The sequence below is a fragment of the Mandrillus leucophaeus genome, unplaced genomic scaffold, assembly GCF_000951045.1.
Source record: "Mandrillus leucophaeus isolate KB7577 unplaced genomic scaffold, Mleu.le_1.0 Scaffold71, whole genome shotgun sequence".
NCBI lineage: Eukaryota > Metazoa > Chordata > Mammalia > Primates > Cercopithecidae > Mandrillus > Mandrillus leucophaeus.
The window spans coordinates 315,811-333,412 of NW_012107697.1; the positions used below are offsets into that span (position 1 = coordinate 315,811).

At 52.2% G+C, this 17,602-nt stretch overlaps 1 protein-coding gene across 1 annotated transcript in view; it reads right to left on the minus strand.

Moving 5' to 3' along the window:
• Window positions 1–17,602, minus strand: part of DSCAML1 (Down syndrome cell adhesion molecule like 1) — a 364,816-nt gene that overhangs the window by 57,403 nt on the left and 289,811 nt on the right. The window lies entirely within an intron of this gene.

Here is a 17,602-nt window from a genome sequence, read left to right on the forward strand (position 1 = left end):
TCCAGGGCCTATGTGTGCATTACAAAGGCACCCCCACCACGCCTCTGGCTGGATGCTGCCTGGTGCCAGGAGCCACAGCTTGGCCAGTGAAGCAGGGACCACGTTTCAGACCCCATTCACCCCTGAGGCTATGTACTTTTGAGCAGTGCACAACCTGTGTATCCAATACATGCCATTCCCACTTCAGGGAACCTGTCTTTCTAGTCAGCTTTGTTCAGTCCTGTGGGCAGCCAGGGATAGCAGGGTCCCCAGGGATCCTTGGCCCCTCAGCCCTGCTGTGTGTGGTAACAACCATACCTGGGGCCTGAGACAGCGTCCCTTCACCCTTCCACCAGCTTAGGATGGCAATGAGCACCATATACCACAACCCTCACTCAGGGCTAGTTCAGGGGAGCCCTCTCATGAGGAAGGGGACAGAAGCTTGAGGGGCTTGGGGGCCAGGCCAGCCTGGGATCTGGTTCTGTGGCTGTGAGCTGTGTGGTCTTCCACCCCTTAAAGCTAACTTCTTTGAGCCTCATGGAGCACTGTGAGGACAAACTGAACCCACATATGTAAACTGCCTGCCACACAGCAGCTGCTAAGAAACCTGGGTTCTATTCCTATCCCCAAGGGGTTCCATCAAGACAGGAGCTCTTCTTTATAGAAACGTGATGTGCAACATAGACTATTGTCTTTCATTTTGTGTGGCAGGACAAGGGTCTTTTTGGGTAGAGGAAAAAAGCCTAGGTCTGTGGCCTGAAGATAGACTGTGGTACTGAAAGCAAATGTCAGAGAATGTGGTCCGGGGCAAAAGATGACCTGGCCAGAGTCAACCTCCATTGAAGTGTCCAAAGTGGCTCTTCTTGGCCTGGCCAATGGTTCCTTGTATCATAGGCTATACCCACTGATGTCAGCCAGCTCTGGCCGGTCCTAGCTTGATAGGCAGAACCCCACTGGGCTGGTATAATGAGCCCCTGAATTCAAAACAACTGGGTGCCAGGTAATAAGGACTACTTCACAAGTACAAGTGGCATGGAAAAGGGTGTGTGGTTTGACATGCATTACCAGACTCCATGGAAAAGGCCCAAAGAAAAAACTACGTCAGAAGTCATTTCCTTTTCCAGCCTTGCCAGTGCAGGTGAATGCAATCAGCCAATTAGCTAAACTGGGTCTGCTGAATGTCCAAAATGGCAGATATGAAAATGGCGGATGTGAAAATGGCGGATGTGAAAATGGTGGATGTGAAAGGTGCACACCTCAGGCAAGAAGGAAAGCAGAGCCCTGGTGTAGTAAGATGGATGTGTATCCTTTCATGGGAGTACTGCCAGCTTCCTTCCAGGCCTTGCCCCTAAAAGTGAATCTGGGAAGTGGAAGGCTGTATAAGACCCATGTCTGTTACTCCTACAAGTTCAGAAAATACACATGTTCAAGTTACTGGCTTCAGGTGTTACTTGCCAGGCGATCCCACAGAATCCTAGCATCCTAGCATCCTAGCATCCTAGCATTGCAGAGCCCAGATGAAGACCTGCTTTGCTGAATTTGTAGCAGCCGCTGGCCACACTGGGGCTAATAGGCACTTGAAATACAGCCAGCCCAAATTGGGATGTGTGATAAGTATAAAATACACACTGGATTTCAAAAATGTAGGAAGAACAAAAAAGAATGTAAAATATCTTTTTTTTTTGAGATGGAGTATTGCTTTTGTCACCCAGGCTGGAGTGCAATGGTACAATCTCAGCTCACTGCAACTTCTGCCTCCTGGGTTCAAGTGATTCTCCTGCCTCAGCCTCCCAAGCAGCTGGGATTACAAGCGTGTACCACTACACCTCGCTAATTTTTGTATTTTTAGTAGAGATGGGGTTTCACCATATTGGTCAGGCTGGTCTTGAACTCCTGACCTCAGGTGATTCACCGACCTCAGCCTCCCAAAGTGCTGGAATTACAGGCGTGAGCAACTGCGCCCGGCTGTCATTAAGTTTTATATTGACTACCTGTTAATATTTTAGATGTATGGAGTTAAATAGAATATACTATTATAATTAATCTCACCTGTTTCTTTTTAAATTTTTTTTAACATATGACAAAGAAATGATTTTAAATTACATATTATTTGGCTCACATTATGGTTCTACTGAATGGCACTGGTATAGATCAGTGACACAGACCCTTCCTTTGGCAAATGGAGAAACTGAGGCGATGCAAGGAAGCAATTTGCCCAAGGTCATGTTGCTGGTAAGCAGAAGAGCATCTCAAAAGAGGATGGGTTGCAGAGGGCAATACTGAACACAGCGATGCTGCAAAAGGTGGGCGCCCTGGCATCACTGGGAATGCGATTTCTCAGCTCTCTAGGACTCATAATTACAAGCTCAGGTTACCTGTTCCTAACATTAACCAAGAAATATCAGGTCTTGTTCTGGGGACCCTATTTGATGAAGAACATTGACAGGCTGGAGTGTGACCAGGAAGATGGGCTGACTTGAAAGCATGCTGAGAACTGGGAATTAGTAACCCAGGGAGCAAGGGAGAGATACTGCAAGGGGAGAAGGGAAGACCTCCTACTTGGCCTAAGAAGGAATGTTCTAGTATTTTCTGCTGTTTGGGAAAAGGGCCACAGTGGGAAGCAGTAAACTCCCTGCACTGGAATTAGACAACCTGTGGCCTCACAGAGAGGAGTCAATTAAGGCCTGGATCTGGGCCCCTTGTCTTTGAGCCCTTGGGGATGCCCGGGGTCTCAGAAGAGGGAAGAATGGTCTGGGAATGTGGCTCACTGTCTGGCCAAGTGATTCTCTGAATCGGAGTACTCATGTCCTTGCAGATGGGGGCTTTCGGCCCCTTGTGCTGGGTAAGAGGCAGGGAATCTTCTTCCCCTCTTCCTCTGCCAACTAACCAGAACAGAGAACTCTGCCACTGTGCCCCTCCATCAGACCCTGCACCCAGCCTCCAAGGACCACGGTGTCCTCCTGTGCCCACAAATAGGAGCTTCCGCCCTCCTGGCTGCTGTACTGCTGGGCTTAACAAGGCAGCCCCTTAATAGGGGGAAGTCCAGGGCATAGGTGCCTGCCCCATCGATCCTTCATCTTCTTCCACCTCTCCCTTACTTCTTGCTCTGGACTACAAGGTCTCTCTGCTCCACTGAGTTGCAGTAATAAACAAGATCGAACCTTCTTTATATGGAGACCAGCTGTACCCCACAGGGCTTTCTGGGTGAAGGCGGCCACCATGAATTCCCTGGGGATATGGTCATATGCAGTCACCAGGAGTACAAATCCTGACACACACAGAGAAACACACACACACAGACACATACACAGACACACACCACACACCGGGAGCAGTGTCAGAAACACACCTCAACAGTCACAAACATAGTTACCCTTACAGCCCATGCTCTGACACCCTTACCATAAACCCATGCACGGCACCACACACACATACCCTGATGCAATGATCAATTGCATGTCAGTACCCTGATGTGCTTGTTTAACACATGTCTCCCGACACTGCTGCAGTCCATAAGTGCACACGCTCTCTCCACACACACACTTTTATAGTTCCCTTTTACTGGGCGCTTACCATGTCCTGGCAGGATTCTAAGTACTTTGCATGAATATACTCATTTGAGGTAGGCACTATTATTATGCCCTGGCTCCAAAGCCTGTGTCTTGATGTATTTCTTGACGAAGCTTCGTGGCCTCCCACATGCCCGGGTTCCCCTGACAATGCAGGCCCTGAGCTGGATGCCTCTGCCTTTTGGCCTATCGTTCAGTGGTTCCTCCCAACAGCAACCATGAACGTGGGTCGTATCATCTCCACTTTTTAAATGAGGAAACTGAGGCTTTCAGAAAGTGGTTCTTCCACCTCTAAGGGGGCTGGCCACCTCTAGCCACTATTTGTCTGCCACCCTTGCACACAGTCCCTGGCTTTTGGAAATGGAATTTGGCTGTCACCAAAAAGCTGTGGCCTCTGCGGCGGGGCAACTGCAGCAGGTACTCCTGGGGCAGGCAGTGGGGACTGCTACTTTAGGGGTGCAGGTGGGAGAGCCGGGGTGGGGAGGGGACTGTATGCACAGGGCTGGGTCCTGCGTGACAAATGCTAATGACAGTCACAAAAGCACCTCACTGCTCTATAGGGCACAGGAGGCTTTAATGAAATACAACTTCTCTGCTTTCCTGCAATCTAATTCAATTAACTGCCAGGGAAATCTGATTTCTCTTTACAAACAGGGGTGCAGGGGAGACTTTCTGGGGACTGGGGAGAAGGGAAGGGCTAGGGCTAGGCACAGTGGTGTGGGTGAGCTCCTTCTCAATCCACAACTCCTTCCTATACAACAGCTTTAGGTGGGGCAGGGTCTTCTCTCTGAGACCCTGGCGGAGTGAAGGCCCTGGTGTGAAGCTGGCCCATTTCATTCAAGCCCCGGTTACAGTCCCAGTGCCTGGCACTGTGATGATCAGATGGGGGCAAACTCTGGCGGAGGCCAAGGAGGCTTCCTGAGGACTTCCAGGGCCCTTCCCTGACACCCCACATTGCATGCAGGCCTCTCCTGTGGTGCATCCCCTGCATGGCACGTGTCTTCCGGCAGCCTCCTTGCCTCCTTGTGTCTGACTGTGAGACTCTCCAGGGCAGAAGCATCTCTATTCCAGGACTTGGCTCATATTTGTGGAAAGGAGAGCTTTACTGGGTGCCTTTGCCATCCTCCTCCAGTGCCCCAGGGCAACCTGCCCCAGTCCGCACTTAGGCTCACTCAGGGGAGCAGGGAGCCCTGCTGGGCCACTGGGGCTTAGGAAGCTGCCTTATAACCATGCAGAAACTCCAGACTTCCTTCTGCTGGATCTGATGGGTGGGCACCCATCGGAGAGGAGGCACCATGAAGAGGAGAAAGGCACCAGAGCCGAGCAGGAATCATCCCCTCCCCTTGCTCCAGGGCCCTTTCAGGGCAGCAAGCCGAGGAGGGAGGAAATCAATTTCAGAAACAAGACAGTTGTCAGAATCTGATGTAACCGGTTCCCGTCTGTGAAATTACTCGCAGGCCGGCTCCTGTCACCCCTGAGGTCCTGCTCGGACCAGCTGCTATTTACATTTTAATTTGATGTGAGAGGCTGATAGATTTTTAAAACACCACGAGACAGCTCTGCTGCCTCACTCACTCCCGGCATCCACACACTTTCTGACCAACCCCCAGGCGTGGAGGTAGAGTTCTAGGGGTCCCCAGACCCTGCCACGGGGATTGCAAACTCTGCTTCTACTTGGCCCCTACTTAGCTCCCCCAGATCCCCCCTTCCACTGGGGTCCCACTTAATAATAAGCTGGGACAGGCCCGCTCCTTGCAGTTTACAAAGCAGTGCTGCATCCTTTGCCTCCAGCTTCATTCTTACTAAGGAGGTGGCCTGGGTCTATTATCCCCTACAGAACCAGTGAGGAAATGGAAGCCCAGAGAGGTTCAGTGATTTGTGTAAGGTCACACAGCTGGTGAGTGGCAAGAAGGAGACTGAGTCTCAAGTCCTCTGACAACTGGTCAGCACCTTTCTTTTGGTTTATCCTAGCCTTCTCCTGTGTAGGTTTTTCTTCCCCACATGGAGAGATTCTGGGGAGAGTGAAGGCAAGTGGGGGATTCTGAAAGAGGCTGGACACTGGAGGAGGGCTGGGCTGACAGGGCCAGGAGGCCAGTCTAGGGCAGGCTGGGGCTGGAGGCAGGAGCTGGGGAGAACGGTGAGTCTGGCCTTCCCCATGTTTGTCTCCTGGCCTCTTTTCCTCTGGTGGTTGGAGCTCAGCTGGTGTTTCTGACAAGTCCCCAAGTCACCAGGGAGTGAAGATTCAGTTATGAATACCCAAAGGAGAGGAGCGAGCAGTGCGTGTGGGAAGGAGGATGTTGAAGGAATGGGATGAGAATGCCACGGGCTGTTGGGAGAGGCTGCTAAAATGCAACAGAAGCATGGAACATTGAACTCCAAAAGGAAGCCTGGGCACATCTTCACCCCATTCATGGGCATGACTACGATAATAATCATCACAGTCTCTTTACTGAGAGCTTACTATGTGCCAGGTACTGTTCTGAGTTCTGTTACCTGCATTAACTCATGGAATCCTCACACAACCCGATTTTTATTTCCACTTTACAGATGGGGAACTGAGGCTGAGATAAGTAAATTGCCCCTTGTCGCATGGCTAGTAAGTGGCAGAGTCAAGCCATGGCTGAGGCCATTTGTAGTCTCATCCACGATGTGAGAAAGAATGTGAATGCTGGCCGGGCATGATGGCTCATGCCTGTAATCCCAGCACTTTGGGAGGCCGAGGCAGGTGGATCGCTTGAGGTCAGGGGTTTGAGACCAGCCACGGTCAACATGGTGAAACCCTGTCTCTACTAAAAATACAAAAATTAGCTGGGCGTGGTGCTGTGTGCCTGGAATCCCAGCTCCTCGGGAGGCTGAGGTGGGAGGATCGCTTGCATCCAGGAGGTGGAGGCTGCAGTGAGCTGAGATTGCACCACTGCACTCCAGCCTGTACAACAGAGTGAGACTCTGTCTCAATAAAAACAAAAACCAAAAAACCCTATGAACGTCAGAGAAGGCCAGTAGACATTGAAGCAGAATCAGGGGCCCAGGAATGGGGGTGCCAAGTCGAGCTTCTCTGAAGAGAAATGCACGTGAATTTGGGGGAAAGAAGATTGGTCTGGGAACCAGGAGACCAAGGGGTTAGGCTAGTCTGCGCTTCCAGGTGGCTGGTCTCGAGGAGGGTCTTGAGGAGGTTCTCAGGCCTGGCTACACCTGAGAATCACCTTGGAAGTTTTTAAAAAATATTACACAGATCCCACCCCATCCCCCAGGCTCTGACTTAATTGTTCCATGGTGGGCCTGGGCACCTGCATTCCCCATCCTTACCCTGAGGTAATTCTCACGTGGTTAGGAGGAGAACCCCAGGGCTGGATGAGCCCTCCTCTACCTCCTGTGACAGCAGCTGCCTCAGGCAGGACAATCCCAGAGGCAACAGGATTGGAAGAAGGGCAGCAAACTTAAGGTGTTCTTCATCAGGAAGGGACTTGACTTTGTCGGGAAGTCCTTCTGAAAGTCTAACTGAAATCTCTCCGGGACTCTCATAGAGCTTGTCGCCAAAAAGGCTGCTTTGGGGATGATGAAAGGCCTTCTCGGATGTCCTCTTCTTTGCCTTCTGGGAGAGGCTTTTCCAAGGGACAGCAGGTGCCCTGAAGCCTCTCAAGGGCTCTGTGAATCCACCTTGTCAGGGAGCAGGGAGCCGGTGTATTCAGAGGCTCTCATCTCCTTTTGTTTCGGAAAGGATTACATGCACCCCTGAGAGGTGAGGGGGCCCCTCCTTTTCCCCAGCCCACCCCACTCCCCTTCTACCCCCAAAGCCTTGTGTCGCTGCTCCTTGTTAACAAGCTCCCGACAAGAGCTGCAGCGCTGTTTGGCGGTGTGAGATAAGCTGCCACAAAGGGGCATTGTTGGCGCGCGGGGTGGTCGGCAGCAGCGGGGTGGGTAGGAGCAGCGCTTCGCTCAGCCTTCGACAGCAGCGGCATCTCCAGGCCTCCCCTGGGAAAGGCTGGGGGTGGAGTGGGGAGGGGGTGCCTTCTGGTGCCTGCTTTGTTTTTCCCTTCTTAAAGAGCCAGGGCCATGGCGTTGTTAATTTGATTGTACCCACTTCGGCTTCTTGTCTCCCCTGATTAGCCAAGCTCCACCTGAAGCATGAGATTAATTCAGATTGCGTGGAAGCAATCAGCCTCAGCGCCGAGAGCCAGTGGGGAGGTGCCGGGGGAGCTGGGGCCCATGGGACCCTGGCTGTCCACTGCTCCAGTACACAGGGAGGAGAACACAGGGAGCAGAACTGGCCCAAACAGTGTGTGTGCAAGGGGTAGGGGCGAGCGTCACAGAGAATGATTGGGGACTTGGACTGCAGAGCTGTTTCTGCTGCACTGGGGGTCCAGTTGAGGCCCTCAAACTCGTCAGGCCTTACTTTGTCCAGCTTTAAAATGGAGCCAGTCACCTCTTCTTTTGGCTCCTTGCTAGAGAGTAGAAGCGCAGGACGGGGAGAGTTCTCAAATGAAGACGGGGACCCAGTTCTCCCCCTTCCTCTGGTACTCTTTTTTTTTTTTTCGAGACAGTCTTGCTCTGTCACCAGGCTGGAGTGCAGTGGCATGATCTTGGCTCACTGCAACCTTCACCTCCTGGGTTCAAGTGATCCTCCTGCCTCAGCCTCCTTAGTAGCTGGGACTACAGGGGCGCACCACCATGCCTGGTTAATTTTTGTATTTTTGGCTGATTGTCCAGGCTAGTCTTGAACTCCTGGGCTCAAGCAATTCTCCCTCCTCCGCCTCCCAGAATGGTGGGATTACAGGTGTGAGCCACTGTGCCTGGACTGGTCCTCTACTTTCCTGAGAATGTTGGAAAAATGATAGTAATAATAATAGCTAACATTTATTGAAAGCTTATTATGTGCATGTACCATGGATAATGCTCTACATGAATTATCTCATTAACCCTCCCTTTCTCCAAACACAGCCCTAAGATGTGGGTAGTATTTTTTATTTCCATTTTAGACATGAGAGAAATGACTCTGAACATCAGAATCCTTTCAGAAACAGAAGGACGTGCCATCTTCCTTTGATCACTTGGAAGGTACTTCTGGGTCATGTCTGTGAACACTCTAGAGCTGTAAAGGGCCTGAAGTAAATATTTTAGGCTTTGTGGGCCATAGGTCTCCATTGCAAGGACTCAACTCTGCTGTTGTACCTATAAGCAGCCACAGACAACACAACATAAAGAACGGGTGTGGCTGGTTTCCAGTTACATAGACCACTGGCCAGATCTGAGACCCGGTTTACTGAACCCTGCCCTGAGATTTTGAGCACAGGAGTGTTGGGCTTTTAGACTTGACCTAGAGGGATTTTTTTTTTGGCTAGGAGACTGTTTTTCATTCAGACAGTGGCAGTTGTAGGATACGGGGAAGGAGAGCATGTCGGTTTCCAGATGCTGGAAAGCATGGAGTTATCAATAACAGATCACTGGCTGGGCATGGGATTGTTGTGGGTTGAACTGTGTCCTCAAATAGATATGTTGAAGTCCTCACCCCCGCTACCTGGGAACGGGAGCTTACTTGGAAATAAGGTCTTTGCAGATGCAATCAAGATGTAAGTTAAGATGAGGTCATACCAGAGTAAGGCGAGCCCTTAATCCAACATGACTGATGTCCTCATAAGAAGAGAAGAGACCCACACAGGGGGAAGAGGATGTGAAGCCACAGGAAGAGCAGGCCATGTGGTGATGGAGGCAGAGATTGGAGTGATGTGTCTACCGTGCAGGGAACATGGAGGACTGCTGGCAACCACCAGAAGAGGCAAAGAAGCCTCCTTCCCTTTCAAGAGCACATGGGCCTGCCGACACCTGGATGTCAGAGTCCCAGCCTCCCAGAACTGTGACAGAATAAGTTCCTGTTGTTTCAGGCCATGCAGCTTGTGGTACTTTGTGACAGCAGCCACTGGAAGCTAATGCAGGGATCCAGGGTGTGATGAGACCTTCTCAGTGCAGACTGCCTAGGGATGGTAGCCAAGCCTCTGCCCCATGAAGCTGCGACAGGGTAGGGGGGCTTCCTAGGTACCAGGTTGTATGGGCTTCACATTCCCTGCTCTATGGGGAGTACACCCCCTGTTATGCTCCCAGCCCCAAAGGCCCCAGCTGGCGGTAGGCAGGCAGGTGCAGGAGTGTGCAAAGACCATGCCCATCTTGCCCCCGATATCCTCCCCAGCACCTGGCTCAAGCTCTTTGCCGTGAAATGGATGAACAGTGCCAGGGCTGGACATGAGCAAACACAGACAGGAGAAGATGCTCTTTAGAATCGAATTCTCCTATGTCTCAAGTCTCTGTGGACTTGAGAGGCCCAGAGGACTAGGCAGGGAGGGGCGGGTGGGGGCTCAGGCTTCTAGGTGAATCTGCACTCAGCTCCCAGTCTCATTGCTTTCTGGCTCAGGACAGGACACCTGCCAGTCACACAAGTCATGAGTCACTTTAGCAGGGTGGGAGCCTTAGGCTTGTCTGGTCTAGCACACGGCTCTAGGGAGGATCCTGGCAGAGTGTCAGCCAGCGTCTGGCTGCTCAGGGCACCCCGTGTCACCTCCACTTTGACATGGTCACAGTGAACATGTCACCCCTCCATTCCCATGTACTCCATTTCTATTGGTGGGGCCATCATCCTCATCTCTCAGCCTGGAGCCCTCATCAAGGCCTGGTATTTGTTCCTTCAGAGTGACTCTTAGAGTTCCATTTTCTCTCCATTCCATGCTGAAGATCTTAATATCATTCCTATCATCTAGTGCATCATGTCCAGACTTCAGAACCATACTTCCCATTCCTCTAGTCTCCAGCAGCCACCCTCTGGTCAGGTGTGCGCCTCACTGCCTGCCCGGGCTTCCTGCCCCCAGGGTCTTTGCTCATGCTCCTCCTTCTACCTGGATGCCTCCTTTCTTCCTTTGCCCTTCCAAACCCAACTCAAGCCCATCCCTCCGGGAAGCTCCATCTGACCACGTCTGTCCACCTTGGGTTTTTCCTTCTGTAACCTCACATCACACTTCTAGTGCCGAACATTTTAGCACGTGATCTTGTCTTGTTTCCCGGAGGTCAGTTCCAGCTTCCTAATGAGTCTGTACTTTCCTGGAGGGCAGGGATGGTGCTTCAATCTCACCTTTCTCTCTGTCAGTCTTTGTCACCAGGCTGGACACCCGAGGGCTGCTCAAGAAGCACCTGGTTATTGCTTGGCTGATCCAACAATTTATCGTGGCCCCGCCATTCAGAGGGGCTTCAGCTGTAACTGGGGGCGCAATTCTGGGCTGCCCACTTAGGGCAGGGTTTGGAGGCACTGCTAAGCCCTGTGCCTGCCTGCATTTTCTTATCTATTAAATTGAGCCACCTCATGATAACCTTGACTCTCTTTCGTCTCGGAGCGTTTGCTGGCACCTTCACCTTGACTGACATATAGGATGCAAACAGTTTTGTGATTAATCTGGTCTCGCCCTTTATAATACATTGGAGCTCAGATTCATCTGGGAACTCTTCAGCGCTGTGGTCATGGGGACTGCAGGGATGAGAGTGAAGTGGTGGTGATGTGCTTTTTGCCACCACTGGCTAAGGCCTCTAAAAAGGAGGTAAGAGCCCAGATGAGATCCTTAGGGACAAGCACTTTTAAATTGGAACCGGAGGATGCATGGGCAGGTTCATCCCTCCTATCCCTTTAATAAAACCTCCTTGCTTGTCAGGGGACCAGGGCGAGGATGGAGATTGTTCCACATGGAGACTGTTCTATTCGACCTTGAAACTTTTGTACAAACGTCCGCTTTGGGGTTAGGTTTGGGATGTGATGTGATTGTTCCAATGATGCTGTTCACATTGGGAGGTCAGTAAGATCTCCCACTTTTCGTTGGTTCAGGCTTATCTTCATCTTTCCTATTGCTCCCCAAAAGGGCTACAGCTTCTGAATGCTGGGGCCTGGAACTGGCGACACATGCCCTCGAGTCTCCACTGGCACAACAGAACGCAACCCACTTGCTGAGCTCTAGTCATGCCTTAGTGGGCGAGGGAAAGGGACAGGAGGATGGTGACCCCTCTGAACAGAGGAGCAAACTGAGTCCCTGCGAGAAGGACTGTGTCCAGTTTACCCAGGGCATAGCGAGGAACCCTGGGACATGAACCAGGGTCAGAACCTTTCTGTCCCCTAAATGAGCCATTTGTTTTGGCCTCCCTAGGCTCTGCAGAGGGTTGGGAGAGCCTGCAGCCGGCTCAGGGCTGCAGACTTCCTGGCGAGGGCTCAAGGAGGTTTGCTGACTCCTTGCTCCTCTGAGAATGGGGGCCACAGCGGGGAGCCTGGCCTGGTGAGAGGACGTGTCCAGCCTCTCTCCTTGCCTCTGTTTAATGAAGCAGGAGTCAAAGTGTTGCTCCTTATTCTGTGAAGTTTCAAAATCAGTGAGGCCAAAGAGCCAGCCGGATATCATTGCCATGGAAATCATCACAATGACTCATTCTTTCTTCCTCCCCTCCCTCCCTTCAGCGGCGGTGGGGGTGGGGGTGGGCACTGGTCCCCAGGTCTCCAGAGGGGAGTCCCTAGCTTGGCATGAGCCAGGGAGGGACCCTTTCTGCTGCCTGGAGGCTGGGCAGGTGAGGCCGACTATGATTATTTCCTGGCTGGAGAGAGCAGGTGATGGTCCCCCAAATCCCACAGCTGTGGCATGGCCAAGCATCAGGCCCAGGCCAGCATAACTCAGCACCCAGGCCCCAGCCCTTGAGTGCTATCCTGCTTCCTCCCCCTGCTACTTTCAGATCCAGCAGAGAGTCTATACCATCCACCCCTTGCCCAATCAGGGGGACTCATAAGGGGAGAAGGGAAGAGCAGAGGGGGTGACCTGTGAGCCCAGATGGGATTGGACTAGGCCTGTGGGCTGGAGGTCAGTCAGCCAGTCAGTCCCCAGTGCAGACTCCAGAGTGGGCAGAGGCCTGTGCTGAGTGGGGTGCCAGGAGTGAGAGTTCCCACCCAGGGAGGGGAAGACCAGCCCCAGCCCCCAAGGAGCTTCAGTCTGTGACGAGACAGGACCCACCACCAGGGAACACACAGGAATATCTTGGGCCAGTTGTTTGCCCTCTCTGGTGCCTCAGTTTGTCATCCGTGCTGAGAGGGCCCTTGTGAGTATAGTGTGTGGACACCCAATCCATGTGCCCAGGCTCCACTTACATGCTCTGCCAACAGCCGTCCCTTAGCTCTAGGGGTCACGGCAGAGGCAGTGCCCATCCATGGCAGGACAGTCTGTGGAGGAGGCCTTGGGAGGTCTTGGAAGCAGGCTGGGGGCATGCAGGCAGGGAATTCCCTGGGTGCCTGGACTGTGATCTAGAAAGGGATTGTGGGCTCTGAGCAGCCATTTCCTTGGGCTTATAGACTCCTTGCCCTGTGGAAGGGGCGGGGCCCCAGTCCCCCAGGTCTCAGGGAGGTGCTCCTTCTGTTTGACAAGAAGGAATTTCCTTTGGGCAAATTTGAAATGAGGACCATCTTGGATCACCAGATGCACTTTTCCAAAGTTTTGCATCCTGACCTCAGTCCCAGTGGCCAACCACGGTGGGCGACCTGGTCCACGGAGGCCCAAGGGCTTCCTTTGCTAGGCCTGCCCCCTCCATTTCTCAAGTCCCCATGGGAGTTTGGCCCCAAGCTCCCCTCTCCTGATGTTGTGGCTGTGCAGCTGGGTGTATGCTCGCTGAGGGCACTTGGACCTCACTTTAATTGGTCTGACATTTTGCTAAACAAATAAATCAAAACTCAAACCAAACAAAGAGCCCTTTTGGATTTATCTGGCTATGGGCTTTGTCTAGAACCCAATCACTGGTGCCTTCACAGAGTGGAAGAGTCTGGGAGGTCCAATGAGACCTGTCTAATAAGGTCACCTGCCGGACAAGAGGATGGCCGAGTCCCAGGAGGGCACTGCCATGCGATGGCTGCCTCAAAACACAGCCAGCCTCCTTCTCCCTGGGACTAGGCAGCTTGGCTTTGTACCTGCCTCTCGTTGAAGAATTCTCTTTGAAGATGCTTTATTTTTTCCCCATGTGTTAGTTGAAGGGGGAATTACTTCCCCCTCCTTTTGGTCATTATCTCGCTTCCTTTTTTAAAAAATATATTTTAAAAGGGAGATAAAAGGCAGTTCTGTGGACATGGTATTTTATTCTGTTAATTACATTTATTTTCAACCAAGTTCTGGGAGGTGGTCTGGTGCCTTGAAAAGACGGCTCATGCTGCTAGAGTCATAGCTAGTCTGAGCTGGAAGGGAACTGGGGTCATCTAGTGACTAGATCTTAATTCAGGCCTCTCACTGTATGGATGAGGAAACAGGCCCAGAGAAAGGAAGGGACAGCTCACGGATGCAGAGCCAGTGGGTCTGAGCCAGGACTAGCACCCAGCCTTTTTACTCTGTCTGTGTTCCTTCTACCAAACCATCAGTCCATAGAAGTAAGTTCTGGCCTCAGCTGGGACTATACTTAACCCAATCACCCTGATCTAATCTCTGACACTCTCTGAGAAGGAGCTATTGCCTACCAACTTCACAAGCAAGGTATGGGAACAACTTTGTAAACTGTAAAGTGCTGTACATGCAGGCGGCAATGCTGGACTGTATGCTCATGCACTCGTGAGTTCAACACACACCAAGACCCAGGGAGGAGTGGGGACCACTTGGGCCTGGTTGGTTGCCATCAAATATGTCCAAGGACTTGGAAAACCACTTGCCTGCTCTAATAAACCCTTAGCTCCCTGCGATCCTGAAAGGGGTTCTGCATAGCAGTTTTCCAAGAACTGGCTTGGGAATTCCGACTCCCATCCAGACCTTTGGACCCCTGGAACTCTTGTTTGGAGCTTAGTGTCAAGCGTCAACTCTACATAGATAGAAAACATTTAGCTTTCTAAAACATTCTCCCCATCACTCTCTGCCAGACACCTTGAGTTCCCTCAACATAGGACATTCACAGGCCTTCCTGTCTCCACACCGTGCTGTTTCTGCATCCCTGGAAGGGCATGACCTCCATCCCTGCTGGCCCTTGTCCAAATCCTTCTGATCCTTCAAGCCCTAATTAGAGACTATTGCTTTTGTGAAGCTTTTCTTGACACCTGCTTCTTCACCCCCAGAGTTAAAATTGATGACTCTGTCTCAGATTCTTTCTGTATCACCTTGCTTGTAGCTTTTTAAGGCATTTATCATTTTGTGTATCATAGTTGTTTTGGGTGTCTGTCTATTTCCTCTTCAAGATTCTAAATTCTCTGAGAACGGCAGCTCTGTCTGACTCATCGCCAGGTTTCTAGCACCTAAAACTAATGACTGCTAATTATCGAATGTGTATTTTGTGCCAAATACTGTATTCATTCCTGTAAGTGCATGGTCTCATTTAGACCTCATCAATGCACAAAGTACTACACAGTAGTTCCAGACTTACAGGGGAGGACACTAGGGCTGACAGATTGTTGTCCTGGACCCCATAGCTATCCGGTGGCAGAGCTGGGCTTTGAACCCAGGGCTGTCTGGCTCTAAAGTCCGTGCTTTTAATCACCACGCTTTATTGATCTATTTAGTGAGTGCTCAGGGAGCACCATTAAGTGAGTGCTGAGTTATCTCTGGAAGCTGCAGGGATCAATGATATAGACACTCCCCAATAGAAGCCAACCACAAACGTCCGATCTGACACTTGGAGGCTTTCTCTGCTGTTATGGTCCCTTTGATAGATTTATTTTCTACCTTCTGCTTGGGCAAAGTGGGGATTAAGATCAGTTTGCTTTCCAAGAGTTCATAAAAGTGTGAGGTCTGGAACGGTAAAGTTATTTTGGGTCAAAACTTTCCCGAGTGTGTTAGGGGCATTGAGGCAAACCTTGAAATTGGCGTTGCAAATGGTAGATCTTTCTGTGGCTGGCCCTGCAAGTGGGCGATGGTATGGGCGTTTGAGATGGACAGAGGGATGACGAGGAGTGGTTTCGCCTGCTGAGGGCATGGGTGACCGGGTCCTGAAAGTTCTACCTACCTGTGTCCTTTAAACTGAAATCAGAATGGGGGAGTGGGAGAATTGCTATCAGGTTGAGGAAAAGGAAAGGAGGGAAAGAAAAGAGCAGGCAAGGAGAGAGGCTGTGCAGGGCAGTAGCTGGGGCGGGTTACTTGGAACAGGCACCTGCCTCAAAGCAGCAGGGGGCAGAACAAGTGTTCCAAAGAAGGCCAGGCACGCCAGCGGTCCACCCAGTGCCCACTTCCACCCCCCGACAGCGTTGCATTGTCATAGGAGCGTCCTCTGGCAGCCAGATACAGCGCAGAATCATGCAGGCTGCTACACAAAGACAGTCAGCCCCTCCAACCCCAGACAGGGGCCCTGACCCTGGCAGCCTCCCTGACCGCTGCCCTGCAGCCTCCAATGTCCTCGGCCCTGCCTCTTCCCCTCCTGGGTGCCCCTCCCCTTCTGGGTGGCATGAGGGCCTCTAGGATGGCTGGGGCAGGTCACTGGGGAGAGTGGGGCCAGAATGGGAAGGGTCATTTGTGACAGGAAGGGTGTGAGAAATGGAGGATGTATCAGAGGGAATGTGTGCGTGGTGAGGCTGGAGAGCAGCCCATCTGAGGGCCACGCAGGAGCCATGAGTGGGTGCTGAGAGCTGTTGCGGGTGATTGGAGGTGCCTGAGTGGGATGACATGACCCCTAGATGTGGAGAGACAGCAGCTGTAAGAAAGGCGTGTCGTCGGCCCTACCGGGAGAGAAGTGAAGGAGCCCACCAAGGCCTGCAGATGAGGACATGGGGGAGGAAAGGAAGGAGGAAGCCAGGTCCAGGTTCTGCCCGGCAGTGACTGGCATAGTAGGAAACTCCTGCCATTCCCTTGGGAAGATGGGGCCCCATAGGTGAGCCCCAGCGCGTGTCTGGTGCATGAGGTTTTGTGCAGCATGTGTTCAGGAGGTGGCCCTGGATTTACCAAATGTGCTCCTTCTGAACTTCTCAGAGCACTTTGCAGCTGCTGCTGGGTTGCAAAGTGAGGATGGCATAGGAAAAGTGCAGGCCCGCCAGGGGAGGTGGTTCGCTCGGGGGCACAGGGCATCAGCGACCGCCTGAGGCACGCGGGGTCTCCTCACACACAGCCCAGCTCCTGACCACTGTGTCCTCCGGCACCCGCGACCCCTGCGTCTCCACCTGCCACAGAGCTGGCAGCTCAGTGGAATCCCCCAACTTGAAGGAAAAGGCAAAGAACAACTACAGCGAAAAAGCATTATGAGTTTGGGAGATGAGGAGGGTTGCAGAGGTGCCTGCTCTTCCCCCGCCTCGCGCAGCCAGAATTAGCCAAGCTCTCCCAAGCTGAGGGATGTAGATTGATTGCCTGGTTTTATTAAGGACAAAGTGCTTTTTGATAGTGTGAGGGAAGCGGCTCCCCAGGGCGGGGATTCCGGCTCGGAGCTCCCTGAGCATCGATCGCTGGGGCTTCCCTGTCTTGTGCTGAGCTGAACGCGGGCTTTGGCAAGTGATAAAGAAGCTATGATTCTTAAAGGCGGGCACTCTGGGGAGAGGCTGGGCAGACCACACGCGGGCCTGTGCCGTCAGCCGGCTTTCCCACCCGCACCCTGGAGGGACTGCCGCTACAGATAACAAAGCTGGCCAAGCCATGAAATCTTTGCCGGCCACTTACCATACCGGTTGCTTCACTTACACCATCTGACTCGCCCTTGACATGAAACGTAACAGGTGAGGCCCTATTACGAGCCCCGCCCCCTGCCCATGGTGTAGATCAGGAAAATGAAGTAGCACAAGGCCAAGTACGCTCATCAAGGTCCCAAGGCATTAAGTCCTGGCTCCCAGATTCATACTTGGCCGGGTCAGACACTAACACTCAGGCCCTTATAGCCATGTCTTGACATGGGGCCAGATGGACATGGCCTTTCTGATGTGATTCCCAGGGACCCATTATGCAGACCCCCGCAGTGTAAAGCAAGAAGCTCACCCAGTAGGGATGTCTGTACGAGACTTAAGAACATCCTGGGACGGCAAATAAGCAGTGTACTTCTAAGGCCGTTGAGGCCTGCTCTGGGTGGGGGGATTTAGAAGCCGTGGGTACAGCACCGAGTTGTAATGAGCTGCATTT